Source organism: Aphis gossypii, chromosome 3 (genome assembly GCF_020184175.1).
Source record: "Aphis gossypii isolate Hap1 chromosome 3, ASM2018417v2, whole genome shotgun sequence".
Taxonomy (NCBI): domain Eukaryota; kingdom Metazoa; phylum Arthropoda; class Insecta; order Hemiptera; family Aphididae; genus Aphis; species Aphis gossypii.
Genome location: NC_065532.1, coordinates 21,534,932 through 21,541,204, shown reverse-complemented (window position 1 = coordinate 21,541,204; position 6,273 = coordinate 21,534,932). Strand labels below are relative to the sequence as shown.

At 27.2% G+C, this 6,273-nt stretch overlaps 1 protein-coding gene across 12 annotated transcripts in view; it reads left to right on the top strand.

Moving 5' to 3' along the window:
• Nucleotides 1–6,273, top strand: part of LOC114132307 (pleckstrin homology domain-containing family G member 1-like) — a 47,158-nt gene that overhangs the window by 18,465 nt on the left and 22,420 nt on the right. The gene's annotated exons all lie outside the window — the stretch shown is intronic.

Genomic DNA, 6,273 nt, shown 5'->3' with positions numbered 1-6,273 from the left:
ATATTAATATTTTAATAAAACTATTAGTTGCATACGTTATACACTATGCTAGTATGCTAGTAATTACCGACCCACCCCCCGTCCAACCTCTTGAGTAACTAGACTTGTCTAATTAATCAAGAACCATTAGGTTAGGTTAGGTTACCAAGTAATGTGCGTGGACCAAGTAATGTGTTTGGACCAAGTAATGTGCAAACAGTTCGATCTCCATGTTGCGATGCCATAAAAAAAAAAAAGGTTAGGTTACCATTAGGTTAGGTGACCTAACTTAGGTCTTCAATACCTTGACATGTGAAATTAGGAACAGTCCCCCATGTCACTTAAAAGGTAAAAGAGGATGTAAAACCGTTGATTTTTTTTTCTATTAGTTGCATACATATCAGTACATCACTACACATTATGATTATACATTTATACGCAGTGCAGATGCACGTATAGTTTTCAAAGACTAATGTAAAAATGTTAATTGGGATGTTGGGAATAGTAAATGTAGTTAATATAGGTACCGATATTGAATATAGTATATTATCATCGAAAATATTGCGGACGCACTTGAGATATACCTACCAAAACAATTAATGATGTTATTGGGAATGCACTTGGGCTATTAAAAAGGTATGATATATAATTAGCAGGACGCACTCAGGCGACGCCCATTATTTTAATACGTCTAAATTACTACGCTTAGAATCTAAAATAATAATAAATAGTTGTTATATTCCTGATAGATACAAAGTCACATAGGTCTTGTATAATAATATTTCAAAGTATAAGGTAGGTACATTTGAAAAACAAGTAAACCAAAAATTATTTTAATATTAGTCATGATATGAAAAGATTTGATGTCATCGTCAACATTTTCTAAATTAGTTTATTTCAATTTCATGTATATTTATACCTATTCAATTTTTTGAAAAACTTGATAATGAATGCATTCGTACATGTAGAAACTACGAGTAAATACTAATGAATAGTGAATAGAAATTAATTCTTTCTTTTTTTTACGACAAAGAATGTGAATTTCTCAGCATCGTCAGCATACATTTGTTTTTAAAATAAATGTTCTAAACACTGGTTAAATCTTCTCCCATGACCTCTTTTGTTTATTTAGTATATAGTAATCACTAATCAGTGATGTATTATTTAATTTCATAGTGAATTGCTATAGTTTGCTACAATATTATTATTTCAAATTTGTAACTACTATTATATGTTTTTATTTAAAAACAAAAAAACTATTTAAAACTTAATAATAATCAACAACTAAGATTTAAAATTGAAATATACAATATACTTGAACAAGAAATAATTTTTAATCTATACAGAAATAATAAAAATATAAATGTTCAAATATTTTAGACTCAATTGTCAATATACATTAGGTAAGTACGTAATTGATGAATAAAAAAATGTAACTGACTTATCCATTATATTATATTTTTTCTAGTGGGAAACCACTTATTTAGTAGTTGCACCGATGTCATAGGTATTGAATATTTTTTTAAAAATTCAATCATGGTTATCTAATAATATATGGATGCTAATATTAGTTACAAATTACCTGCAATACGGTAAGTATATATTAAATCATAGGCGTGTCCAGACTTTTGACGTAGAGGGTGCAACCTGATGCGTACCCAAGGGGCTAAGAGGCCTTAGCCCTTTTTTTTGAACAATTTTTCTTAATTCATGGTGCCACCTGAAATCGCAGAGGGTGAAGATGCATACCCTGCACCTCCCGTGAACACGCCTATGTACTAAATACTTACCTTTATTATAATAAATAACTGTGATTTTGTATACATATATAATATAACCTTTATTTATTATGGATATTTTATAGACTATATAAGATAAATATATTTATGGCTTTATAAGATTAAATATTCCGTACATTAAGAAGTTAAAACTAAACTGTAGTATATAATTATAAAAAAATAAAAATATATTAATAAACAAATAGTTAGTGTTTTCACTGGATGGCTACTTCCTCCACGTTTTCATATAAAAGAATATGATATCACATATTCTTATTGTGCCCAAGAGTCAGAGCCGTTAAATGGGGGCAATTGCCCCCAGGCGCCTTTATTTGCGATTAATATACTATACTTATGGCCCAAAATTAAATTTTTCCCCGGGGCGCTGAATTACTTGACACGGTTCTGCCAAAAGTACAGCTAAATCTAGATTGTATTTTTCTCGTTAAAATAATAAAAAAAAAAACTAATAATATTAGTCAGAGGTGACTCAAATAATCTAGCTTTTAAACGTTTATAACATTAGTATTTATTTACAAATATTGTAGACTTCAGCAGCTTATATAGATCATTAGCTCCTCAATCACGTATCTATTTTTGGAATTTGGACTAAATATATTATATATATAATATATACATGTATTTTCAGTAAACGTTATCTTTTTTTCCATTTTTCAGATTAATAATATAAAATAACATAACTTGCATTTTAACTAAATTTGAAAAAATAAAACATATAATACACTATTAACTACATACATCACTTTATTATTATATACAGAGTGCGGCATAATGGACTCCCACATTTCCGAGATGAATTAAAAAAAAAAAAAACCATACAAGATATCGAAAAAAAATTATTTTTAAAAACTACATTACCTATATATAACCTATATATTACTTTATATATATAAGGGTTTTTTAAAATTATATCGTCTAAATGATTGCCTTGAAGAGCAATGCATGTATGGAAAGTGTTCTCAAGGTTTTCCATCACTCTAGCCAGCATATCGAGTGAAATCGCAGAGATTTCTTGACGAATAGCCTCCTTTAGTTCTTAAATGGTTCTAAGTCGATGTTTGAAAACTTCAGCTTTGAGGTATACCCATAAGGTTAGGAAATGGTATGTTAAGGAAATGGTACACTTTCGTTTGGATTCAAACCGAACCGAACGCGAAATGCTCTTTGCAGTGTCGCAGTCACACATTCGGCGTTTTTGAAAAACGCCTCGATAAAAAAACCACGTTGTTCACCGGACCACAGCATGGTGACAAATAAAAACCTTATTAATAATCTAATCTAGCAAAATAAACCACTGTAATCTAATCATTGTGATTACCCGCTAATGATATTTGAAATATGAAAGTCCATTACGCCGCACCCTGCAGTATTAATTAGGTAATGAAATTTAAAAAATCTAAAAGATAATCATTATAAAATTTAAGCTTCAATATATTAAGTTAAACTTTAAACTATCATAAAACAATATTTGATGTTTGGCTTTAAAGTTTTGAACACACTTTGCACATTACACACCACACAAAAATACATATCATGAAATATTAAAATATGACAATAATATAAAAGTAAGGACTTATTGCGTTTATTCAAATGTATTTAGTATTTAAACACGCGCGAATATAAAGCTAAAGACATTGAACAATAATATAATTTTATAGCTTATAACTTATAAGTAACTACTATATAACTATAGGTTTACAGTGTTTGCATTCAAATAATATTTATTATCATTTATCAACGTTAAAAAATAGCGTCAAATATCTAAGTATTAATAGTATCCATTTTTAAAGTAAGTACTAACTTTTTTTACGAGTTCTAAGAATGATAATTATTAAAATTAATTATTAGTAGGTAGGTAGGTACTCCATCTTGCGCGTATTGTTATTTCGTATTCACAAAAATTAATTTTTAATACAGAATGTATTAAACTACGATTTGCCGATAAAATTTACCTACACATTGAGATTATTCGTGTATTCTTTATTCACTTATAATTAGTAAACATAGGATACGACTCGACTATAAATTAAGACTAAAATAGTGTAAATAATTTAATAATTCAACATTCAGCTGTTAATTTGTGACAAGAAAATTCTATTATGCACTTATATATATATATATATATATACACTTAATCCATTATATATATTATTGTTAATACCACAGACTATATATAGTCTGTGTTAATACTTTATTGATAACAACAATTCCATCGTTTGTAAAATTTAAAATTTTTCTTTATATGTAAAAACAGAAATACAAAATACTCTGAATGTTTATAATTTATTTATTTTTTCTTATATTGTTATTTTTTACGTATCAGGTTACAACGTATTTTTTGATAATAATATGATAATATTGATATACATACCTTTAGATTTAAAGGCTATCTGGCTATAGATATTAATATATTATCATAATATAGTCATATTAAATATATGCGATATACATTCATAGCTACCTTTATGTCCTTACTCCTTATTATGTATTGGCGTATATTGCAAAGAAGAGGTTTGTGCAGGATTACAATTAAGTTACCGTTGAACACCTCTTTAAATGTTGAAAAATGGATGCAAGTTCTAAAAATTTAAAAATCGGGTAAGATCGAATTGCGCTCTGGTTCAAAGAGTATCCGGTTTATTGAAGATTGTATCATATAGTCCTGTATGTTAAGAAAAACCAAATTATAGGCTATTTTTCGAATATGCAGTTCTATATAATATTAATATGTCACAACACTTTCTTATATTTTCTACAAAAAATAATTTCATTAAATAATACATAGGTATTTGTAATGTAATAAACATTATATGGGTATAAAATTAAAAAGTTTAAAAAAATAATAATTAGTATGCCAATCGTTGTATTTTAAGCGGTAAGGGAAAGTAGTGTTAAAATTAACATTATTTGTTGAACATCTGCTTTTAATCCGATTCCAGTTCGATCATTACCTTTTACTTTTAATCCAATTACAATTCAATTATCCCGAAAATATTATTCTCGAAATTCTATTAAGACAATTTTACAGAAATTGTAAATTTCCACTGTTTGCCGATAACTTGAAACTTTGTTTACCGTTGTTATCAATTATGAAACTAACATTTACAAACAGATTCGAACCGCCTTTGTGACTAATGAGCAGCTAATGACGTTTATATGATATATATTACCCCTAAATGAATCGCGGAAAAATGACCACGGAAAAAAAACCCATGGAAAAAAAACCCCCCAAAAAAAACCGACGGAAAAAAAACCCAAACTAAAAAACACACGTCGGAAAAAAAGCCCACGGAAAAAAAGCCCAAAAAAATATGTTATACATAATATATTTACATTTATTTATAAATACATATTTTAAATAATATTTACAGTAGTAAAATATAATACTTTATTAAATTATACATACATACATACATAATTTTTAGCAATTCAATTAAATTTTATAATGTTTTAACTTAGCTTTTTATTAATTATCATTATTATACAGTTAAGTTAATTTTAATTTTTTTATGTATAGATATTAGATATAGCCTACAAGTTATTATTATAATTAACCTTATAATTCAACAATTTAATATTGTATAAAAGTAGTATTAGTAGTACTAATAGTATTAACTATTGATTGTTATCGTTTTGACACTATTTTATTATTGTCTCAAATGATAAACAAATGTAATCAATGATTATTAATTAACCCTTAATCAATGTTGATTTTGCTTAAATGAGTTTAACTTTTTTTTTATAGACTACTATCGAAAATTATTTTTTTAAATTATTATATTATTTAATTATTATGACTATGCGATCTCTCGTATTATAATTATTAGTTATTATTATGTTACCACAAACGAAAATATTTTGTATTTTTAATATTTTGTTCCTATGTTCTATTAAATAATTATATGATAAAATTATTTTAAAAATATTATTATTTATTATTAAAAATATATTATATGATTGTAAATCCATTGTATAATTAACAATCAACTACAGTTTATAAAATATTTCATAATATAAGATTACAATGATAGCACTTTTTTTCCATGGGCTTTTTTTCCGGTGTGTGTTTTTTAATTTGGGTTTTTTTTCCGTGGGTTTTATTTTTTGGGCTTTTTTTCCGTGGGTTTTTTTTCCGTGGTCATTTTTTCCGCCTCCCCCCCTAAATACATACACTTTTTAATTTATTGATTCCCTCCAAACCATCAATCCAGTGTTGATTCATTTTTGCACCAATGCCACTGCAGTTTTACGACACTACAACAGTGCATAATACGCACGATTGAGATGTATAATATAATAAATTAAAAAGATGAATGAGGAATACAATTATTATTAGTAAAACTCAATAAATACGTCTTCACAGCAGAAAAACGTTGTCAAGTGGTGTGAAATAAAATATTGTCGTTAGACTTCAATCGCAAATGTGACGTCACCGAGGTGACCGGTCCGCCGTCCCACGGCCCATTATCAATATTCGCCACTGCGTTTGCACAAC